This window comes from Glycine soja, chromosome 19 (assembly GCF_004193775.1).
Source record: "Glycine soja cultivar W05 chromosome 19, ASM419377v2, whole genome shotgun sequence".
In the NCBI taxonomy this organism is placed as follows: Eukaryota; Viridiplantae; Streptophyta; class Magnoliopsida; order Fabales; family Fabaceae; genus Glycine; species Glycine soja.
This window is the reverse complement of record NC_041020.1, coordinates 5,545,273-5,569,357: the sequence shown is the minus strand read 5'-3', so window position 1 is coordinate 5,569,357 and position 24,085 is coordinate 5,545,273.

The following is a 24,085-nucleotide window of genomic DNA, read 5'->3' as shown; positions in this document are numbered from 1 at the left end:
AGAATCTCAATTTCTAGGATTCACACTTAACACAGGAACATATCAATTTCACAACAAATTCACATTGGGACACCAATTGGTCCATCAAACACAGTTAATCCACAATTAGAAACATAAAAACATAATTGAATTTCATAAAATAATCCAAAATAACTCAAAAATTGATCCTCTAAGGATTGTTATACATGTTCATTTTAATCCCCAAATATGAGTAACTCATCCCTTACCTCGAGGTAATCGCTCAAGTGTTCTCTGTTAGAAATGGTGGTATTTCTGGTATTCTCTATAGCTCCTCCTCCGGTTGCTCTGTTAGGGTTCTTGAGAGTTAGAAAAAAAGGAACAAAAATGTTTTTACAAAGTTGCTTAGGGTTAAAATTCCTTTAAATAGTGAGTACCAATGACCTAATATTATTTTATTTATTTATTTAAAAGAAACAAAGGGACGAATGTTACGGTAAAACTCCAAGAGATCTTAAATCGCTCCCACTAATAATTAACATGAATTGGTCGATATATATAAAACAAATGAACTTGACACCTCACTTCAATCCAAAACTTTAAGGCATTAGGTGTACTAGTCTTTCTTACTTATATGTTACTTAACTAACCCATTTCTATCCAATTAATGAGAGACTTCATGTTCACACTTTCACTACAATGTCTTATACATACTATAGACTTAAAAATAACTATCTAATTCAAAATATACAAAAAAATAATAATTATTTCCCAAGGATTCATGATATTCAAATGCAATCATGCCATAAATATACATTCCAAGCAATGACCGTTCAGAGTTTCTAAGCTTAATATATAAAAAAATCATAACTCAATTCTTACAATATATTGTCAAATTATTGGCTAATTTATATACTATTTTACAGGTAGAGATATCAAGCCAAACATCAATTAACATTGCTCATTGATATGCTAATTAACTAAGAGGAGATATAAGATAAGTTTAATGGTTAACGGAGAAGAGAAGAGAAAAAATATCACTAGATGGATTCTCTCTAGTATAAAAAGAAACATTTGTCCATAAAAAAAATACTATATTAGCTAAAATATTTTTCAAGCCATTTTCTTTAACCAATCCATACACGGAGAGGCTAAGAACAAACTTATGCCAACTCAATAGCAAGCTCCAAGCAACAATGACTGCTCTAGTCACTAGCGGCGGTCTAAGAGAGAGTGAGAATGAAAGAGTAAGAGTGAGAACAATAACAAATGTGGAAAGGAGATGGAGTATGAGTTAAGTCTCTCTTGATTTTTCATATACACATTAATATTAAGGTAAAAAATCATATACACAAGGGATTCAAATATCTACCACTTGGATCAATTAATATTCATAAAGTAAATAAATTGCAGAGTACTTCTGTTGATTGGATGTACGAAAAAGGAATAGCTAAGCCAAAGACATATGTTCTTGCTTCTTTCAAGTACTCAACCACGTGAAACCAATTTGACTGTGTTCTTCAGGGAGAGAGGACAATACAAAACATCCCGGCATAAGTTCAGATATATTGGACCCCATCTATACCACACTTCATAAACTTGATACAAAGTCTTTCCTAGCTACCCTCTCAATGTTGTATATATGGTTGATAGTTTCAGGTACCAATAGTCCTTTTCTTTCTTCTAATTATTTCAAATTTTCTTCCAATATAATTGTTTCAAGTTCCTGCTTTTCATTAATTAATTTGTTTTATTGGGTTGATTCTTTCTTATCTTTTTTATGATATGTGTCATATATAGTCATAACCTACTAATGATGTTGCGAACGAGGATAAACGGCATGACCACAATGTAATTGCTTGACTATATTGACAACGCCATGATCAGTTTGAATATGCTTAATCGTTTGGTTCCACATTATGACTGTAAATGATTGCGCCCCAGTTGAACAAGAACAAAGAGAAAAATTAGTAAGGGAGAAAAGTTTTATGATAGACATATGGACATAATTTCCTTGGTCACCATCATTCAACTTTGGGGACCTACGTACTTTAATCAAAACTTCAGTCACATGCATAAGGATATTCAAGGCCAATCTATATTCATAATATTGGGCCTTGATTTGAAGCACATCTGCACATGAACTAATTACTTCTCGATCTGTTTCTTCTCTTTGCTTTCTTAGTTGTGGTGTTTAGGGAAAAAAAATTCCATTCTCATTTTTATGTTGGCCTTGTTGATGCTACAAAGGATGTAGGTAGATTTTTGGCATTTTTTTAGAAAAATGTTGTGAATGAAGGTCAAAAGCAAGAAATGCACGAATATTAACGTGGAACATGTCAATTATTTAAAACAACTATTTTTTTAAAATATAAATCAAATTTTAATGGAAATCCCTACTTCGTGTTTGTTATACAAAAACCAATTCATAAAAATAGCATTTTTCATTTTTTAATTTTTATTACCTAATTAACATGCTCGCTACTGTAATGAGTTGAGTCAAGAGAATTTTTCCTTCAACACCTTCCAAGTCATCCAATTAATTAAGATCCTTTAAATCCTTGTTATAATTGATTGCATACTGGAATAATTTTCATAGAGGTCATTGGATAATCGGATCAATTAACTGTTGCCCACGGTTGATCAAATCTGTCCGGAAGTTATTGTAACTTTCTAATACTTATCTTTAATTTTTATAAATAAAAAAAAAAATGATCATTTGTAAAGAGATACAAATAACATATAGCTTAAAAGAGCCAACATGAATTAGGTAAAAGGTTAAGTGAGGGAACATCTTGTCCCATTTTCTTCTTTTCCTAGCTTTTCCCTCCTTCTAGCTGTCCCATTTTCTTCTTACTTTGTGAGAGTTTTTAACATCATGGAAAGATTCCAGACTAATCCACTCACTTTATACCTGTGCACTTCCCACATAATAATTCATTTTGCTCCAAAGAGTGATATGGGCTCACCTACCGCTAGAAAGAAATGATTTTAATTCTCCCCCTTAGCCAAATTCACTTTTTTTTTTCCCTTTTCAAGTACTGAGCATAAATAATTTCACGACTTGTTCGTTGATAAGAGAACACTATAGTATGTCATTTTTTTTTAAAAAGACCATGTATATTCCATTGTGGCTATGTAATTATGCCATAGACTCAACTCAACTCATATTCGTTCATTATATTGTAATACTGTGGCGAACCAGTTCTACTGCTCTAGAACATTTACGTGCTTCCCATCCACAAAGCAAAACTAGAAAACTTTAGTTTTAAGAAACAAAGTTTATATTATAATATAAATATATAACCCAAAATATTAGGATATGATTGCAAACACCTCATTAGTAATATTATAGCTGGGTTTAGGACACTACACACATTTTTTGTGGGGTTACATTGTTACGAGGTTATATATATATATATATATATATATATATATATATATATATATATATATATATATATATATATATATATATATATATATATATATATATATATTCTTAATTAGGTATAACAGCATGATTGCATCTATATATAGGAGCTATCTCTCTTTTCTAAATCATATTAAATATCAAATTTAATTTCAGATTCTTACGTACGCCAGCAAGAAGAGACGAGACATGACTAGCTGAACTAGCTAAAGTTTTGCGCCACAGGTATTTCATTCCCATTATTATTGTTGATGAGTACGTAATATTTAGTGAGAAAGGATAGATACAGCAAATTTCAGTTACTATGAATCACACAAACCATCACTTACCATGTCAATTGTGAAACATTAATCAATAAGGAGTTAAACTTAATTGATTAAGCAAGATATAAGAGTATTATAAATTTTGATATCATATTCAATTTCTATAAATAAATAAAAAATTAATACTAATCACAAAAAACGATCACTGATTGACTGATCAGTTTACCTTGAGCGCATTAAACCTAAAACTTGACCATATCATGGACAAATTACACTGCTTGATTTCTTGCAACATCATATGATACTCTTACTATTAATAGTAATTTAATGTCTATATTAACTTTCTTTTTTTATTTGTAAAAATCAAAGACTAATATCAAGTAATTGGACTAGATTCTTTGATCATTATAATCCTCTTTTTCAATATACACAATTTAGTGTATTTTTTTATGACAAAATATGCCATGTAATGCATTACAAATAATTGATAAAAAAATCATTGTAAATGCTAAAAAGGTAAAATATCACGTGAAATTAAAATAAAAATCTACAGTAAAATTCGCCCAAAGATCATTATCTCTCTTCAGTGTGATATGCAAATTCTTTTCTTCTCTATTTTAGCCCCATCTCCCCTTTTATTCAATGTGAGATGAAGTACGGTTATGCTATATAGCTATTAATCATCACGAGATTATGGCGATTTTGTCACATTATATAACTTGTCCTTTGTTTCCTTGCTTCTTTTCTTTTCTGCAGTTCTGTAAGCTACCTCATTAATTATTGTCTGAAGGCACTTCAGAAAGCTCCAATTACACTTCCTATAAGAAAATTCACGCATCCTGATTCCCTACAGTCCTTAAAATGACACATTCGCGCATTAAGATGATAAGAATCGTATGATCTTCATTAAAAGATGCATATATCATTTTAGTAAAATCAAGGTAAAAAATACCTTCAAAATACTAATGAACCATTTGATCTTCATCATATGGTCCAGATTCACGACTGCATGCTTGTGTGAATGCAGAGAATTTAAATTCAAAATTCACGGACCGGTATAAAAACTTGTTAGTTATAAAAATGTATATGATAATATGTTGACAAATGACAAGAATTTGAAAATTAAAATAATAATGATATAATAAGGAAACATAGGGCTTCATTGGTCAAACTCAACACATTTTGTTCATTGACAAGTCTCATTCAATCAGTTTGGCCACCACCACATATGGCAACCCTTTGACGGTTTCAAGTTTTTGTTATATACTGAATTAAATCACGCATAGGAATAGCCATACATTAATTCTTTGAGAGATAAGAGTATGGCATGTTGATGTATCATTTTCAAAATATGTAGCTCATTCTTTTTTTGATCGGCCAAAAGGGTCAGGTATAAGACATACCCTTACAACAGATACCCATAGGCCCATAAAAGAGAAACTAGATATACCAAAGGGAGAAGTATCTAGTATCCTTTACCACCGATGGTTATACCAAATCTAAAGCACTGCATATTAAATAACCACCAGGTACTCAAAAAAGCATTTATAACTTCATAATATTCGGTTAATATTCCCTGCATAAATCCGAAGCTATTGGATCTCCCATGCCTCCTTGTATGTTCCCACTTTCCCAGCATTAATTGTATCATAGCACTACTGCATTAAATGCTTCCATTCACGAAACTTCCCACAGCTGTATGATAACGTCTCCCCTGCCATAGTTCCATGCAAATTGTTTCCTACACAAGTTGTTTAATACTTCTTTTGGTCCTTAATTATAAGATTTTTTTAATTAATTTATATTTTTTAAGAAAAATAATTAATTTAATTATTCACATTAAATATATTAATTATTTATATTATTATTTTCTTATCTCTTTATCCACTCAATTATTTTTTATTAATTTTTAAAAAGAAAATAATTAAGAGTGTTTAAAAAAAAATTATACATCTAAAAATAAAATAAAAATATATTATAAAAAATGATAAAAAAAAAAATTAAAAGAAATCTTATAACTAGAGACAGAGGAAATAACATCACAATCCAATCCAATAGAGTTAATTTGACACCATCATCATTCTTAAGCACAGCAACGGTTGAGATGTCCATTCATATGGTGAATACTAGAAGCCCCCCACCTTGTTTAAAGACCAAAACCAGGATTTAAAAACAATAGAATATTCCTCAGCAACATCCTCATCAAATTGAATTTGGTTGAACACACAATTATTCCTCTGATTCCAAATAACCCTGCAGATCGTAGCATTCCACACTGCCCTCCAAACAGCCAGCTATTTCTTTCCCATCAACATACAATTATGTTGGAAAAAAATGTTGAACAGTTAAATTATGTTGGACGAAAGACTCCCCTAGCCACAAGTAGACCTTATTCCAGATTTTATGAGCATATACTTAGATGTGAAAAAAAGGTGTTCTAGTGTCACTTCTTGTGACTGACAGAAGGAGCACCAATAGCCTCCATTGGGAAGAACCACTCCCCTCCTCCGCAAGTTACTCTTTGTAGCAATTTTATATTAATGGATAACCGCCACCTGAAAGTATAATATTAGTGTTGGAGTAGAAGTGTGAGGTGAAGTCCCACATCGAGTAGAAGTGAAAAAGTTGAACACCATATAAATGAGGAGAAAACTCATAAACTTGAGTCTTAAGGTTTTGGGTTAAAGTGAAGAGAAGACCTTCAAGGTGAAATCCTTTAGTGATGCACTTGTTAGAGACTCTCTTGTATCTTTATTAATTATAGTAGAGTTATTTCTTTGGTCCTGACAACCCGTTGTTTTTACCCTTGCATTGATGGATTTTCCACATTAAACAAATTGTGTCTCTGTTTTCTTTAATTTCTATTTTGCGCTCTATACTTTATTAGTGTTCCTCACATATTCTTGCAAGTTTGGGAGAATTTATTTTCGCCTCCTATTACTTTATTATTGAGTTTGTTATTGTGTTGGCCTATTTCCCCCATCAATTAAAAGGTATATGCATGATGTTCATGTAGGACATATATCTTCTGATGAGTGATTTCAGAAATGAGCTTTTTGAAATTGAAAATTGAAGGCTGAAAAATTATGAAGCTTATATATATATATATATATGTGAGTCATGAAACTATATTTTCTACATTGGAGGGTGCAAATAAGAATATCTCAATTGCTTTGCCATCTATGATTTTAATCAATTATAAGAAGTAATGGCCTGCACCATCTCATCTTCCTAATATCAGAAAACTTCATAACATAGTATGACAAATAATAAAATGGTTTACATCATACTATTAATTCTAATATATCCCTCTAAACAATTTTTTTCTTCTTTTCATGAAGATGTGACCCTAAGGCATGAAATAAACTTTTGTACCTTTGTTTTTAAAAGTGCAATAATTTTTTGTTTGCTTGCTTCATGAAACTACTCTCTTTATTCTTTTGCATTGTGGAGGCGCATCCATGCAGGTGTCAACAAGCTGTTGACCTACAAGAATATTTCAAGCTTATGTAAATGTAATGCCAGCAAAGGATAACAGAAACAAATCCATGTAGATCATACTAAAGAATAAGGATAGGAAGGCACTGACTCCTAATTGATACAATCATGTATACATATACATATACACAATACACTTTAATCTCTCACGTCTTAAATATAACATAAAAAAATTGGTTCATGCTAACTAAGAAAATTAGTTAACCACATTAAATTGCATCAATTTTAATTAAAAAATAATTTTTTTCTCAACTTACTATTCATTGGAACTTGTTATCAAGAATAAAAAAGAGTAATTGAAACTAACACCTCAATTAAATGAAGACTACTTTAGAGATAATAACTTTAAATAAGGTAAAGTTAGCTAAAAATTTCTGATATTTGAGACCAAGAAAAGAGTGTTTTTCTTTTCTATATTTGAGTCCAGAGGGAGTATACGGTTATCAAGTGTATGCAACAAAATAAAAAGATGTAATTCCTCAATTCAATTAAATGTTTTTTAGCACTATAGTTCAAGTATTCAAGAGGAGTTTGAAAACAAAAAAGACCTTTTTTTAGTCTATCTTCAAGCTCATCTTTCTGCTTCTCAAGTTTTCCAATCTCCACAACTAATTCTTGTAAAATGCACTCCAGCCGTTGTATATTTATTTCAAAAATAAGTATCATTCAAAAGTAAATTGATTCCTACAAAATAAAATATTTATTTCTTTGGAGACATCATCATATCCAAGCTCATACTCCACGATTAGTAACACAAATTCTTAATCTTCCTTACACCTTTAAAACTAAGGCATTGGTTATTTGCAAGATCAGATGCATATAGAAGAAACCAAAGATATGAGAACTGAACACCCCACATTTCCCTTTCCCCCCTCAAAAAAATATATCCTTTTTTATGTTGGTAAAATTGTAAGGGAAGAAGAAGTTGTCCTTTTCCAATATAAGGGCATGCAGCATGCCACAAGTCTCTAGAGCATTTACATATATACCTACCCATGAATGACGACTAACAGGAATTGAATTGAATTTTTTTTTGTCAGCATTGTTCAATATTAAGAATGAGCACCCTTAAATCATTCTTCCTCAACTCCTCATGCATTGAATCAAGAAGTTGCAACTTGCCACTTACTTTTAAATCAAAATCAAGATACTCAATTGGTTTGAGACCCTTGTTAAAAGAAGGTTGCAGTTTTGGACCAACAAGATAGGGATGATTACAAGACTGTCAACAAATACCACAACAAGAAATGAAACTATTAAGAAAATTTACATACATTTGACAACTCTGGAGTTAATTAAGAAAAGTAAAGGAACACCAAATCAACCATAAAAAAATACATGTTTGTTTATCAAATTCATTTTAATTTTCAATTAGCAACACCAAAATAGCATCATACAATATACAGAACAAGATTTTAAACTTAAAAATAGATTTAATTTAAAATCATATCGATTATTAATGAAGTATGCATCCAATTGATTATATTTGATTCCATACTCAAATTATAAATCTCACTCACTAGTAAGAAATTATTAACAATTTACCACTAAGCATCTAATAATTAAGATGGTGCAGCCAAATATTACAACATAAAATATCTAGAGTCTAAACCTAAACTTTATGTTATCTTTTATATCATGTAATGCATGCAAACTTATTCCGAAAGTACAACCTAACCTTTCGGGTAGAAATAAGAACATCACGAACTGCCTCCACACTACAACCTTTGATGAGGAGTGAAGAATTGAAGCATTTGAAAGTAAAATAGAACAATTTTGTTCAAGTTGTAGATTAGATATTTGTACAAGAACCCAACACTCAACAAACCTAAAGGAGTCAAACTTGCATCTGTATCCAATATGACTTCACAACCTCTCCTTTAGTTGAGTAACACTGCTATCAAAATTAGTTATTAAACCAATATGATCATTGTTTAATGGGCTCGACAAAGTGAAAGAAAATTAGACATAAATTTGAAAAATATGAGGGAGAGATTCATAACTCTTTGTCTCATTTCAAGACCCCTGACAGTAGGATTATAATCAAACATGCAAAGAAAAGAACAAATTATTTAGGCCTAAAAACACCTAATAAGTCAAAATGCAGGTAAATCATCATGGAGTGGTAAAAAAATACAAGGTGCGGATGCTACAAATCAGAAAACCCAATCAATGTTGTGGGTCCATAATTTTTCCTTTCAAGTAATATACATTTTCAATTGGGAAATACAAGCACACTCTTAATTTGATTGTGAATTCATACAAGCATACACTGTCAAACCTAACCTATCGGAACATGGAAAACCTATAGAGAAAATTGGAACTGTGACAGTTATAGATAGCATTGCCCCAACTTACCATTGACAATGATATCCATACATATTTTATGGATTGATCCAAGATTCTAAAAGAATATAGGGAGCTACAAAAAATTTTCACACATTTTAACCAATGACATTCTCATATTCGTAATCCACTAGCAGTCTGAAAATTCTTATAATGAAAAAAGTTGAAGGAAATAAACTTACAGCCTAACAATTTCCAAATCAAAGAGAGTAGGGCATGCTGAGAATGCCGCACCAAGGGACACATTATTCATTCTCTCGATATTGTACAAGTGCAACTTTCTCAAAAGATCCCTACAAAAACAAAATGTAAGACCACATTTAAAACAGGTCACCCAAACATACTAAATACTGAAGTCCATGAAAAAACATACCCTGGGGTTTCGCCAGGGATGGTGGACAAGGTCCAAGTGAAGTAGCAGCGCCAAGGACAACACCAAGCTTAAGCAACCTTATTAAAAGATTTAAAATTCAAGCAACACATGACTTTTTTTTTCTTGCTTCACCGAGAATCTACACTTACAGTTATTACTAATACAAAATCATTGACAACAAATACAAATTTGACATAACCGCCATGAACCAAACAAAGTGTCACAAACTAAATATATACACGAATGTTCATTCAATTGTCAATAAATGAAGAAACTTGTTTATAATGTGTAGAATAATCATTAATACAATATATAAATTTCTCTTATATCATCTAAACCTTTCTAAATCAGATGTTTTTAAGTTCTAAAAAGTGTGATACCCATTTCTTGCGAATGTTTTTTATGGTCTCCATGTCTAACATTGTTCCATCTCTAAACCACTACAAAATTTAAAAAATAAAATTGTTATCACTTATAAGTAAAAATATTAAATAAGTGATAGTAAACTAATAATTGTACTTGTTAAAGTAAAAATAACTTGCTCCATTCATTCTTGAAACCACTCATCATTGTGTTCCACATCCAATGCATCACATAATAATCACACTCATAGTCTCCACTTTGTACATGACTCTAAAATCAATACACCATATATTTAAATGACATAATTACAAAGTTACAGAATATCACCAGTCAGATACATCCGTTTATTAAACAACTAACCTTTACTTCAATCTAGTGAGGTGCAACTTGAATAGATTTACCATCCAAACTAGTTTTCAATTTCTTCATTGCACTAGTTTAAAAAAAAAACTTCACTATATATATAGAAGGATAATAAAAGTTAGGTATCCATGCTTGTTTATAAAGTAAATGAGTTATATTTTAAAACTTAACTTGTTAATTGCGATTTTGATGTGAATATCAGGCTTCTTATGCAATGAATAGAACCAGACAACAACATCATTCCTAGGACACACAACGACAAGTTGCCAATGGCCTCTAAATTCCAACAAATATTTAGCTAGTTACTAAACCAAACATTCATTTAATGCATTTGTCAAAGTTTACTTACTGATTCAAGTAAGGTCCTAGGTATACCTCTCTCTGTGATTTCTTGAGTCATGTTTCAATGTAATTTTGGGCTTCATTGCATCTATCCTTTGCATTATGTATGGACTGAGGCTTAAAGAATCCATACAGTTGACCATAACCCAACCTGGTCCTCGACTCCTACATAAACCTATTTTTAATATTACAAATGAAAATTGTTAATGACATTTATCATAAGGAATATTAATTATTAGTTAATGAAAGTACACTTTGAAATAGAATTTACTTGCATCATCCACAACTATAGTATAGATATGTTTAAACATTTGTCACGTAATATTATTTCATTTACATTTGAATATGTAATGAAAAAGGATGCTTTTACATCCAAAATCCCAAATTGAGTTCCATTCCACAACATTTGAAGAGGCTTCTCGTAAAGATCAGACATATGTTGAATCAAATCAACTAAGGGATCAGGTTCACCAACAACAGTCGACCTATGAATAGGTGTTAGTCGTCATTTATGACTAACTTTTCTATTGAAAAGCATTATGAAATTTATATCTTTTCCCCAATTTATAGTTCTTTTTGTAGGTTTGTACATATTTTTATGTTCAGTTTAATTTTTATGCAGTAGATATTCCTGTCATTGTGAATTAATGTGTTTTCAACTTCAGTTTCAGGTGAAAAGATGAAGAATAAGAAGGTTGCAGCAGCTGGTATCTCGCTAAGCGAGGCATATGCGCTTAGCGAGCAACATCCGCTAAGCGAGACATCAGCTCACTTAGCGAGTTAGGAGAATCTAGAAGAGAATATGCCACGCAAGCACGCGCTCAGTGCACCATTAGCTCGCCTAGCAAGTCATTTGTATCTTCTGGCGCCCAGCGTGCCAGACTCGCTCAGCCAAAAATCACTAACTCGCGCTAAGCGAGCCTTTGAGAACAGAAAACCCTTAAAAGCTGAAGTTGACGTAAAAAAAGGGGAGTCTTTAGCTTTTGGAAGAAGAGAAATATACGTGAGAGACGCAGTAGGGCAGGGGAGCACCAAAAACCTTAGCTTTCCAGAGGATTCTAGGTTTTAGAGTGATTTCTAGGTTTCTAGAGGTGGAGGAGACATCCCCACCACTGTGTAATATGAATTTTGCTTCCAAAAACCCCTATTGAAGCTAAAAGGTGATAACTTGCCATGGAAGGCTAGAGCTTTTGTTGGGAATTTTTGCTGAGCCTTGATGTAAAAACTCTTTACTATCTATTTAATATTGTTTTGATGCGTTCATTGCTTTTATTTGCATTTCATTATTGCATGCTTGTGGACTGATCACCCATTTGTGTGTAAAGTTAGGATTTTTAGCATTGAAAAATGTTTTGAATCCTTAAAACTGGATAGAGCAGGGCTAGAAAATTGTATGTCTGGACACGAAGTGCAGGGATTTAGTTTTTAATATGTTGTAATCGTAATGCAATTCGTTTAGGCTAAGTTCGACGAGACATCCTAGAACGAGGTTTAAATAGAATTAGTCCATTCAGGTGAGGAATCGGTGTTTGGTGCATTTGCCCTCAGCATAGAACACAAAAACAACCTTAAAGAGAGAAAAACCTTTAATTACATCAAGTTACTCAGTAGAAGGACCCAACGTTTTAATCATCTATTTTTCTCTCGCATTTACTTAGTTAATTTTGTAGTTATCTTTAGAATTGCAACTATATCCTGTGTTTAATTATTTCCATTTCATGATTTTATACAAATGTCTACTTATTGAATGAACGCTTTTCTGAATGAAATAAACTCCCTATGATTCGATATTCGGTTCTTACCGTTTTATATTACTTGTGACTCAATACACTTGCTGATAGATTTCGCATTTGTCAAAGAGCGAACAATAGGTTCATCTTGTTTCTTTGGACAAATTTGTGAATCACATTTAGTTAGTTAACCAAATGTTCATCATGAGATATTAATAATATTAGAATGTCTAAATTCTAGTTACCATAAAAAATACCTCATGTGAAACAAGTTTCACTAGATGTCTCGGCCATGCAACGAAAGTGTGAAGGGTTTATCTGACATACTGAACCTCTAACATGGGAAAAGGGACTTGAGCGTCACCATCATAAACTTTTTCAACACTCACCTTCACCACATCATCTGCATAAGGGATGTTGTGTATGGTGGATGCCCTTTATATACTTTTCCAAGGCCACTAGGAGAGTAGAATGATCATGTTCAATGTGCAACCCTATCATTGGCCTGACATCAGTGACATGATCTTCCCCTAATGGATTGGCAGCAATTTTAGCATAGATCCCCTTTGTGCTCACACGAGCAGATCATACTTGTATATCTTCCTAAATCAAGGGTGGTTGCTACGATTCCTTTTGGGATAACTCCATTTTGAGTTGCTCCTTTAACTATTCTTTCATTTTCTAAAGACTCTATTTGTTTTCCTCTTTGAATCTCTCCTCCATTATTCCTTAACATTTCCTATTATCTCAGCCAACTATTGTGGGTTGATGGAGGCAGAGGAACTGTTGGAAAAATGTGGTGGAAAAACATGGTGTCTGTCCAAAGAATTAGTCGATTGTAACATCATTTCCTGTAGCTCGAATACGACCTGGGTGCTCCGGTCGCCCAATGGCAATATTGAGTATATCCTCACGACCATGGGGAACAAAGTTGCCTTGTGTCGTCTCTTCTTGTAAGGAGTCCTGTAACATCCACAAAATGTTCAACATAGATCAAATGAGATTCATGTTGATACAAAAACAAAAGTGAAATTATAACTCACAATTTTATCAAAGATTTCCTGTGCCACCATACAGGTCATCTCTCCATGTCGCTTTGTGTGGGCCAAGAGTTAAAATGATTTTGAAAATAATTGAGTAGGTGTGTGTATTGCATAGTTCATAGGTAAAGTCTATGTTTGTGTCATGTATATATTAATATTGTGTGATGCGTATATGATTCATGAGGTGTGATAACATGTTGCTTTGGGATTATACCATTGTGATTGAGATTGAGTGTATGTGATAAATTGATTATGTATTGAATTGTAATATACATGTGTATTGAGATGTTGTATGCATTGAGTTATGAGCTATGAACCGTACGTTCACAAGACTGTAAGATCCTTTAAGGGCGACGAGTTAATGCGCGATGAGTATTGTGATGGGATCCACTGTGGGAACTCAACGAGTTTAATCACTTTGAGGCATGATGAGTTAAAATTATTTTGAGAACAATTGAGGAGTCGTGTGTTTCATACAATTCATAGATAGAGTCTGTGTGCTAAAATGCTTTCTGGGTTGGACCAGAATCAGAAGGGAGAGGCCCTGACAGACTCTTTAGAGTGTAGGCCTTAGGGGTAAATACACTCAGTTTGAATGTTCTTTGAAGCCTATGCTGATCCCATATAGTTGGAGCGTTCTCATAAAACAGAGTGATCTTAACTGGTCTCCATATGATTTTACCTAGTGAGAGTGACTTCAATTACTAGTGTGTGGTCTATCTTGTCATGTACTCTTAGGCGACCGACGAGGTTTTTCACTGACATGATACCATATTGCATATAGGATTGAGTCTTAGTATATTTTTTGCATAACACTTATGTATTGAATGATATTGATTGGTTGAGTGATATTGTGTTTTGATCTTTGAGTACGTGAATGATGTGAAAATGTGTGAGACGCGTAGTGTTGAGATGTGATGTTACTATATAAGTGGTGGAATTACGTGAGCTATATTTAAGTAAGTTGTATTTCATTTATATGATATATATATCTACATGTTGTCTCATTTCTCTCTATTATATAGGAATGTGATAACTCACTCCCCGTATGTTGTTTGTGTTTAAATCCTGTGATGATCTCGAACCTTTTACCCACGTGAACTCCTTTAGGTTTGTTGAATAAAATTTCATTTTATGTAATTCCGTATTTTCATGTATTTTATTATATAAATATGTATGTCGAGGTAGAGGGTGTCACATGGAGCAGATGAAAAGGTATAGACCTACAAAGCTCACCTTGTTACCAAGGGATATAGTCAAAAGGAAGGTATAGATTATGTCAAACTTTTCTCTCGTGGCAATGCTCAGAGGAATTAAGATTCTCCTTGGTATAGCAGCATACTGTTTTTGTGAGATATGACAAATAGATGTGAAAACTATTTTCCTTAATAATGAGTTGAAAAAGGATGTGTATGACACAACTTGAGGAATTCACATCCTTGTCCGGTCATAATAAAGTTTGCAAGTTGCAACGATCCATTTATGGATTGAAACAAGCTTCTAGAAGTTGGAGCATTCACTTTAACAAAACAATTGAAAAGTTTGATTTTGTTAGATGTGAGGAAGAACCTTGTGTGTACAAAAAGGTTAGTAGGAGTGTAATTATCTTCTTAGTGTTATATGTGGATGACATATTACTCATTGGAAATGACATACCAACAATGCAAAGTACAAAGATTTGACTATCAGAATAGTTCTCCATGAAAGATTTAGGAGAGACAACCTATATTCTAGGAATAAGGATTTATAGAGATATATCTAAAAGGTATCTTGGACTCTCCCAATCTATGTACATTGATACCATCCTAAAAAGGTATAGTATGGAAAACTCCAAAAGAGACTATTTGCCAATTGGAACTAGAGTTACTCTCAGTAGGGAGGATTGTCCCAAAACTCATGAAGAGAAAGAATGCATGACTAGAGTACCGTATGCCAGCACAGTGGAAGCTATCATGTATACCATAATTTGTACACAACCTGATGTTGCTTATGCACTAAGTGTAGTTAGTTGATGTCAAGCAAACCTTCGTGAGGAAAATTGGAAAGTAGTTAAGACCATTCTTAAGTACTTGAAAAGAACTAGAGACCAATTCCTCATTTATGCAGATTTTGAATTAAAATTAAAGGGTTATATTGATGCAAGCTTTGCATCAGATAAAGATGATAAAAAATTTGTTTCAGGTTGGAAAAGTTCAAAGCAAGATACAATGGCACATTCAGTGACTGAGGCAGAGTATATAGCGACAAGTTAAGCCGCTAAAGAAGTTGTTTGGATGAAAAGTTCATCTCTGAACTTGGTGAGCTACCTTCAATAGGAGGACCGATTCCACTATTGTGTGACAATATGGAGCTATCGCTTAAGCAAATAACCAAGATTACACCAAAAGACCAAACATATTTTATGAAGGTATCACTTGATTAGAGAGATCATTGAACGTGGGGACATTAAGATTGAAAAGGTAGATTAAAAAGAGAATGCAACAAATCCATTCACCAAGGCACTTGGCATAAAAGAATTTAACAAGCACAAGGGGGAAGTAAGGATGAAGTACATGAGTAATTGGCTCTAGGCAAGTGGGAGATTGTTGGAATTTATTGTGTAAGCCTAAGAGCCAATAATCATATAATCAATTCTAATTCTAATAATAAAATATTGATATTTCTTTAATATTTTTTTTATATTGTTGCATAAAAATAGTTGACTTGATAAGTTTCTAGATTAAAATTAAAGATTTGTTATCATAATAGAGATTATGAAAATGAGAGACAAGTCTCTTATAATTTTAATTTTAATTGTTCTTGATCATAGGATTATTATGAATAGGACAATAATAATCCAAATAGATCAATATATGTGTGATAGTATTCATTAGATGAATATTAATAGATATCATTCAAAGACTTTGTTAAAAATGTTTAGGTAAATGTAATAAAGACTTTGTCCTACAGACATTTTGGTCGTCAACTTTGAGGAGACGTACAGTGATGGATTATAGTCTATTAGTTGAGATTTTACCTACGGATTTACTTTCACCTATAATTACATTTAATTGTCACTATATATGATTCCTACAATTCACAATGCACGTAGGTAAAAGTCATTACCTTATATCTACAACCTCCAACGATAGGTAAAAGTCATTAACTTATACCTACCACTGAAAGATTGTAGATACAAACCATTTACTTGTATTTATAGGCTTTAATCGTAGGTAAAAGCCACATAAAAAGAAAATCACATTGCTCGTTATGTATTGAGATGATTTATGTTTCCAAATTATTATTAATATTATTATTCGGTTATCTAGATAAAATGAATATCAATTGCATTTAAGTTAATTGTCTAAGCTTTTTACAAGTTCAAAGAACTAATCTATGCAATAAAGTAATTGCCTTACTTAAAAAAACGTTCTAGTAGTTTTGAAACATTGGAGCAAACATTGAAAATTGACAAACATGGACTAAAGTGTTTATTTCCCAGGGAAGTCACATAATCACAATAATAAACAAGTGTTTATGTATCCCAAAACACCTAACAAATATGAAATGATATCTAGCATCTACAATAACCAACAACATAGCCACACCTAAGTAAAATCACAAAAATAAACAAAAGTATTTGTCCCAAAACACCTATTCAAGTTGAGATGATATCCAACATTCACAATAACCAACAGAATGGCCACATTCAAGTAATCACCGATCTGCATTCATGAACTAAGTCAACAACAAATTTTTAAAACGACCAAGCATATATGCAAGAAGAAAATGTCTTTACCTCAAAAACATTACTTGGTTGTCTTCATTGTTGCAAGCCATTACAATGAAATAAAGGAATACATATTAAGATATACAAATGAATATCTTATCCAAATAGATGTGATAACTTCTTAATTATAGTTGCATAGGTATGTGAATCAACTAACTTGGCCTAATTTGAACCTTAAAAATCATATTAGAATAGAAAAAAAAAATATAATAAAGCTTGATTAGTTTGAGTCAATTCTCAAAACAATAAAATTCAAACTCTTTTTCTTAGTCAACAAATTTAGGTACACACATGAAGTAAGGAAAAGAGGAGACAACTAACTAAAGGGAAGCTACAACTTACTACATACATAGATAGTATGGATACACTACAAGCTATACCATATGCTAACAAAAATGGTATTGTCAAAATATTAATTATTAAATTTCAACTCACCTCTAATTGGGATAGTTTGTAGTTTGATGATTTTTACTAATAGAACCATTTGTAGGTACCTAAATTAAAAGAATGGTTTTTCTTTGTAAAGTATCATATCATAGTTAAATCTTTGAATAAGTTGAATTATAAATTCATACCTCTTGATCTATAGCTTCTAAGACTTGATTAATTTGTGGATCTTCTGCAAATCACACTTTAAGGACAGAAACAAGGTTTCTAAGCAAATTCTCCAATTTTTGAATTTTATTGTATGCATAAGAGCTTTGAGATATACTTGTTTGATGTGGAAGCTTCCCAAGACAACCCGCACGTCCTTTTTTTTCAGGTCCTTTGACTTTGGAATATATATCATTTGTCCAATAAGTAGAATCTTGGGTAGTTTGTAAATTTTGTGAACTTTTTGCTTCAACCGTTTTCTTTTTTAGTTCATCCTACATAAATACACCTTATAAATTATTACCATGCATCAATATTCTCAATACTTCAATGTCACTAAATGAAACTCATCTCCTCATTAGTTACTCCTCTTCACACCATAACCTTCTATTAGAAAATTGAGCAAAAAAACATAAAACAAAGAGAAAGTATTGAAATAAAAATTAAAATTCTTACGATTACAATACCAGTCTTTTCAGTAACAATGCTTCCATCTTTTCGAGTTTGAGTGTCAATATAAATTTCTGCCCAATAAGGTTGCACTCCCTTAGCCTTTGTTGTCTAATATTAGTTAAAAAAATCAATGATCCTATTTGTAATAAGCAAATAAATATTAAAAAAACTATAAAAAAGACAAACTACCTCATGAATCCGTCTTGGAAGATTCTTGGTTCCCATGTTATGCAAGTCCTCATGTTTTGAGTGATTCCTTTTGTTAATGTTGCTTATTTTCTAAAACTAACAAATATAAAAAGTCAATAATAAAAATAATCATATAATATATAATTGTTGTGTTAGCCAAAGGTTGGTGACATTGTACATATATACCTATCCTTTCTCAGAACACCAACAATGTACTAAAGCATGATATTGAGAAGGATCAACCCTTGGATCTGGGATGTGAGCAACCATTTGCTCCTTAGGTTTGCTCTCATTAACAAACAAACAAAAAAGATCATTTTGTTAGACATTACAAAATATAAAATTTTACAAGAAGCAAAATGAAACAACACTTATAAAGTTTTATACTAGACTTGAATCAATTCAACCATGTCAATAATATAGTCCTCAGGCATGTCTTTCCAGCTAAGAAAATTGATAGGAGCACATTGATGTCTCCTTTCCAAGCTCCCAATTTCATTCAGTAGAGTTTTCCCTTCCTAACCCATAGGATTGCCCCATTGATCTACTTCAACAAGTATGAATTCTCCATTTGGCAAGTCCCACACATCTAGCATATGTGTATAACCTTTGGTCCTCTTTTTACCTAAATCATTCATGGATATGACATTTATCAAATATATATACATATGTGCGTGTGTGTGTGTGAAGAGAGAGAGGAGTGTATATACTTGCATTGTTAAAAAGACCAAAAATTATAATTACCTTTAGTTGAACTTTCACTTGCACTTCCAAGAGAAGCATTTGACTCAACATGACTTTCTTCTTGTATGTGATGTTTTGATTGCGATTGTTGATTTAGTTAATAAACAATTGTGTTATAAATAATTTAATATAAAATAAAGAAATAAGTTAATAAAATCTTTATACCTCCTTCAAATTATGCATTTTCTTCAATTATAGAGTTGTTATGTTGGTTCGCTTCAGTAGAGCTTTCAATTGATTGTTCTTTTGCTTGTGATCGACCATCATTTTGAATGGTATTCAACTTTCTACGCTTTCCCAGAGTATGCTGAATAAACCAATCCAAAAAATAAAAAAATAAAAAAAAATTAGATATAACTACATTATTGACTATGAATTTTTTAAACACTATGCCAAAAAAATAAAAAGAAGAATAAAGTAGTAACAAGTGGTATGAATGTAATTACCTAAAATGCGAATTTAGATTGCTTGTAAGCTCTTTTTCTCACCAATCTCTAATCAACAAGAATCAAACTACCGAGGAAACAACCAAGCAAATTTTGATAGAAAATTGATAACATCATTATATTTTGAGTAATTTTTATACATAACAAAAAATAAATACAAGAGTAATGAACAATAAAAACAAAAAACTAAAGAAAGGAATAAGAGTATATAAATCTGACAAAATGTTCAATACATGTATACTAAAAACTTACCCAAATGTTTAAATAGAACAAATAAAAACAAATCAAAAGAAGTCTGCATCACTTTCTTCATCATCTATATAATTATCATTCTCGTCATGTGATAAAATGTTCTCCATAGGTATTGTAACTTCAATGATATCATCACTATAACCGACTTCTGATTTGATTAATTCATTATCATTTATCTCTTGTAAGGCTTGTTCATTCCCTTGATCTATGCCATTGGATTGCTTATCACACATATCATATACATCTTTGATTTTAGCATGCACAACAACAAGCCAATCATTTTGTGTTTTATTCTCCACGTAGAATACTTTCTTAGCTTGAGATGCAAAAACAAATGGGTCATCACATATATCATTCCTTGTATGTTGCAAATAAAAGAAATTCACTAATGTCATACCGAAATTATCAATTTTGCAGCCCCTGTTTATATCAACCCAATCACACTTGAAAGGTACAACTTTATATCTTCCTGAATAATCCAATTGAAATTCACATATATCATTGGATTTATCCTTCCTTTGGGTTTTTATCTCTTGAATTGGCATAACTTAATGTCTTAACAGTTACAACAATGTCACTGTTTTGAGTCTTCAATCACCTTTCATGTGTCTTTGTATGAAATCTAACTCCATTAACAATGTACCCGCTATATTTTCTCACTATTTCTAGTGGACCACGTGCTAACCACTTGATATCATTTGTCACTAGAGTGTTGTCTTGCTCTTCCAGAGCAACCTACCACAATTTTATTTCAAATGATTAAAATTTTAAATGAATATAGAATTTAACATTATTGATGCTTCCTAAACTTACTCGTTCACAGAACCAATCTGGAAATTCTTTATTATGAATTTTGGCATCTTCATGTGGAGATAATCAACTATTTTGTCTCTTGACAAGATCAGTATGGGCTCTATGTAAAAAAGGTTAGAAAAAGTAAGCATTAGCATTGATAGAAAGATATTATACAAAATTTCAACAACTAAATATAAACATGAAAGAAATTGTATCACTTTTGAAAGGGATCAACATTGTTGCTATTGAAAAGCACATATCTATGTGCTTGAACCAATGCTTTATTATCAAGAGAAATTCAAGAAGCTCTTTTTCTCTTCTTTACATTGAATCCAACTTGCTTCTTTCTCCCAACGGTTTACCTCTAGGATTTAAAACACGTTTTCCACAAAATATGAATCATCATTTCGAGCAGATCGATTAAAACGAGTCCCCACCCTAGATATATTTCTTGAACAAAATATCAAGCATTCATGAACTAAATATCCTTCTACAATAAATCCTTCTAGATGTGCTCTATTACGAAAAAATGACTTTAGAGTCAAAAGGAAACTAAAAAAAAATTAGGTGACAAATTATGATCATATCATTTTACTTTATAACTTTAGAGTGTTTTAAAATGATTTAAAAGTATTCATACCTTTCAATAGGATACATCCCTCGGTAATGTATAGGAGCTCCAACTCTTGCTTCATGTGCCAAATGGATTACCAAATGTACCATTACGATGAAAAAAAAGGAGGAAAAATCCATTCTAGTTGGCATAATGTTTTAGCTACTTAATGCTCTAAGTGCTCTAAATTACGCTCATTAAGCACCTTGTCATACAACTCCTTGAAGAAACAACAAAGATCGAATATAGCTAAACTCACTTTGTCTGGCAAATAACCTTTCATAGTTATAGGAAGAAACTCTTGCATTAAAAGATGGCAATCATAACTTTTGAGACCAAATATTTTGTGTTCCTTCATTTGCACACAGCTTGAAATATCAGACAAATATTCATCAGGAGCTTTTATTGTTTTGAGAACTTCCAAAAATGTTTCACTCTCCTTTAAAGTCATTTGGTAACAAGCTCTAGGAAAATATTGTTTGCCTTTATTTGGATGCATCTTTGGATGTAATTGGCTTCTAATATTCATATCAACAAGATCATAGCATGCCTTATCATTGTCCTTTGACTTACCTTCTATTTGTAACAACATCCCAATAATGTTAACACACACGTTATTTTCTATGTGCATAACATCAAGATTATGATAGAGCACACTATGTTGCCAATAAGGCAATGTGAACCAAATAATTCTCTTTTTCCATGGTGACCATCAAAATCTCTTGTACACCAATGGACTGTAGGTACAAGTTTTATACGATTTTACCAACACCAAGTAATTGTAGGTATAAGTTTTTTGAAATTTTACCAACACTAAGCATTTGTAAGTAGAAGTTATTTTGAGTTTTACCTACACCAAATAATAGTAAGTACAAATTTTTGAATTTTACCTATGACAAACAACTGTAGGTATAAGTATTTTTTGACTGTTACCTACACTAGTTTATGTGTGTAGGTAAAAGCCTCCGTAGGCATATGTCATTTTTCTTGTAGTGTTTATTGTATCTCTCCTTCTACTTGAGATGTACCCAAAGAACTAGATGGGCCAACTTGTTCACCCTGAAAGATTCAAGTAGCATATCCTTTTAGAAACCCATTACTAATGATGTGCTTATAAGCATCCATCTGAGAGCGCCACTTGCAATTGACACATTTGGTACAAGGGCATAAAATTTTTCCATCCTTTGACGATTTTGCAAATGAAAAATCAAGAAAATTTAGAGCCCTTCTAATATACTTCTCTTTATTAAGAGAGTTGTAGTCTATCCAACTCTTATCCATTTGATATAATAAACTTAAAAAAGTAGAATGAAATAGACATAATAAATTAGAGCTTAGTATAACTAAAATATCCATGTATAAATCAATCATGTGAAACCCTCTACCCCGATATACATATTTATATAATAAAATACATGAAAATACAGATTGCATAAAATGAGATTTTATTTTAAGCATAAAAGAGTTCACGTGGGTAAAAGATTCACATTTACTTCACTGTTATCAAATAAAACTTGTCAAAAACATTTTCGGCTCAAAACATCATGCAATTAAAATAGAAACTCATGCCCCAATGTCACATCCTATCAGAGCATTGTGTTCTGATGTCCTCCAGCATAAGGTTCCTCAAAGCAATCCACCTAGTCATCTACTCTCACAAACACAAGGTTCAAGATCATCACAGGATTCAAACACAAATAGCACACGGGGAGTGAGTTATCACATTCCTATATAATAGAGAGAAATGAGACAATATGTAGATATACATATCATACAAAGAAAATAAAACTTACTTAAACATAGCTCATGTCATTCCACCACTTATCGAATAACATCACATCTCAACACTACACGTCTCACACATTTTCACATCATTCACGTACTCAAGGATCAAAACACAATATCACTCAACCAATCAATATCGGTCAATACACAAGCGTTATGCAACAAATATACTAAGACTCAATCCTATATGCAATGTGGTACCATGCCAGTGAAAAACCTCATCTGGCACCTAGGAAAAGATGACAAGATAGACCACACACTGGTATGTTAGATCACTCTCACCAGCTAAAATCATAGGGAGGCCAGTTAGGGTCACGCTGTTTTGCAAGAATGCTCCAACCATGTAGGATCGACACATGCATAAAGGAGCACTCAAATCGGATGTATTTATCCCCAAGGCCTAGACTCCGAAGAGTCTGTCAGAGTCTTTCCCTCCTGATTCAGGTCCAACCCAGAAAACATTTCAGCATGCAGATTCTATTTATGAACTGTAAAAAACACATGACTCCTCAATTATTCTCAAAATAATTTTATCTTGTCGTGCCTCAAAGTTATTAAACTCGTTGGATTCCCATAGTGGTTCCCATCACAATACTTGCCGCACATTAACTTGTCGCGCATTAACTCATCGCCCTTAATGGTCTTACATTCGTGTGATTGCATGATTCATAGCTCATAACTCAATGCATATAACATCTCAATACACATGTATATTACAATTTAATACATACTT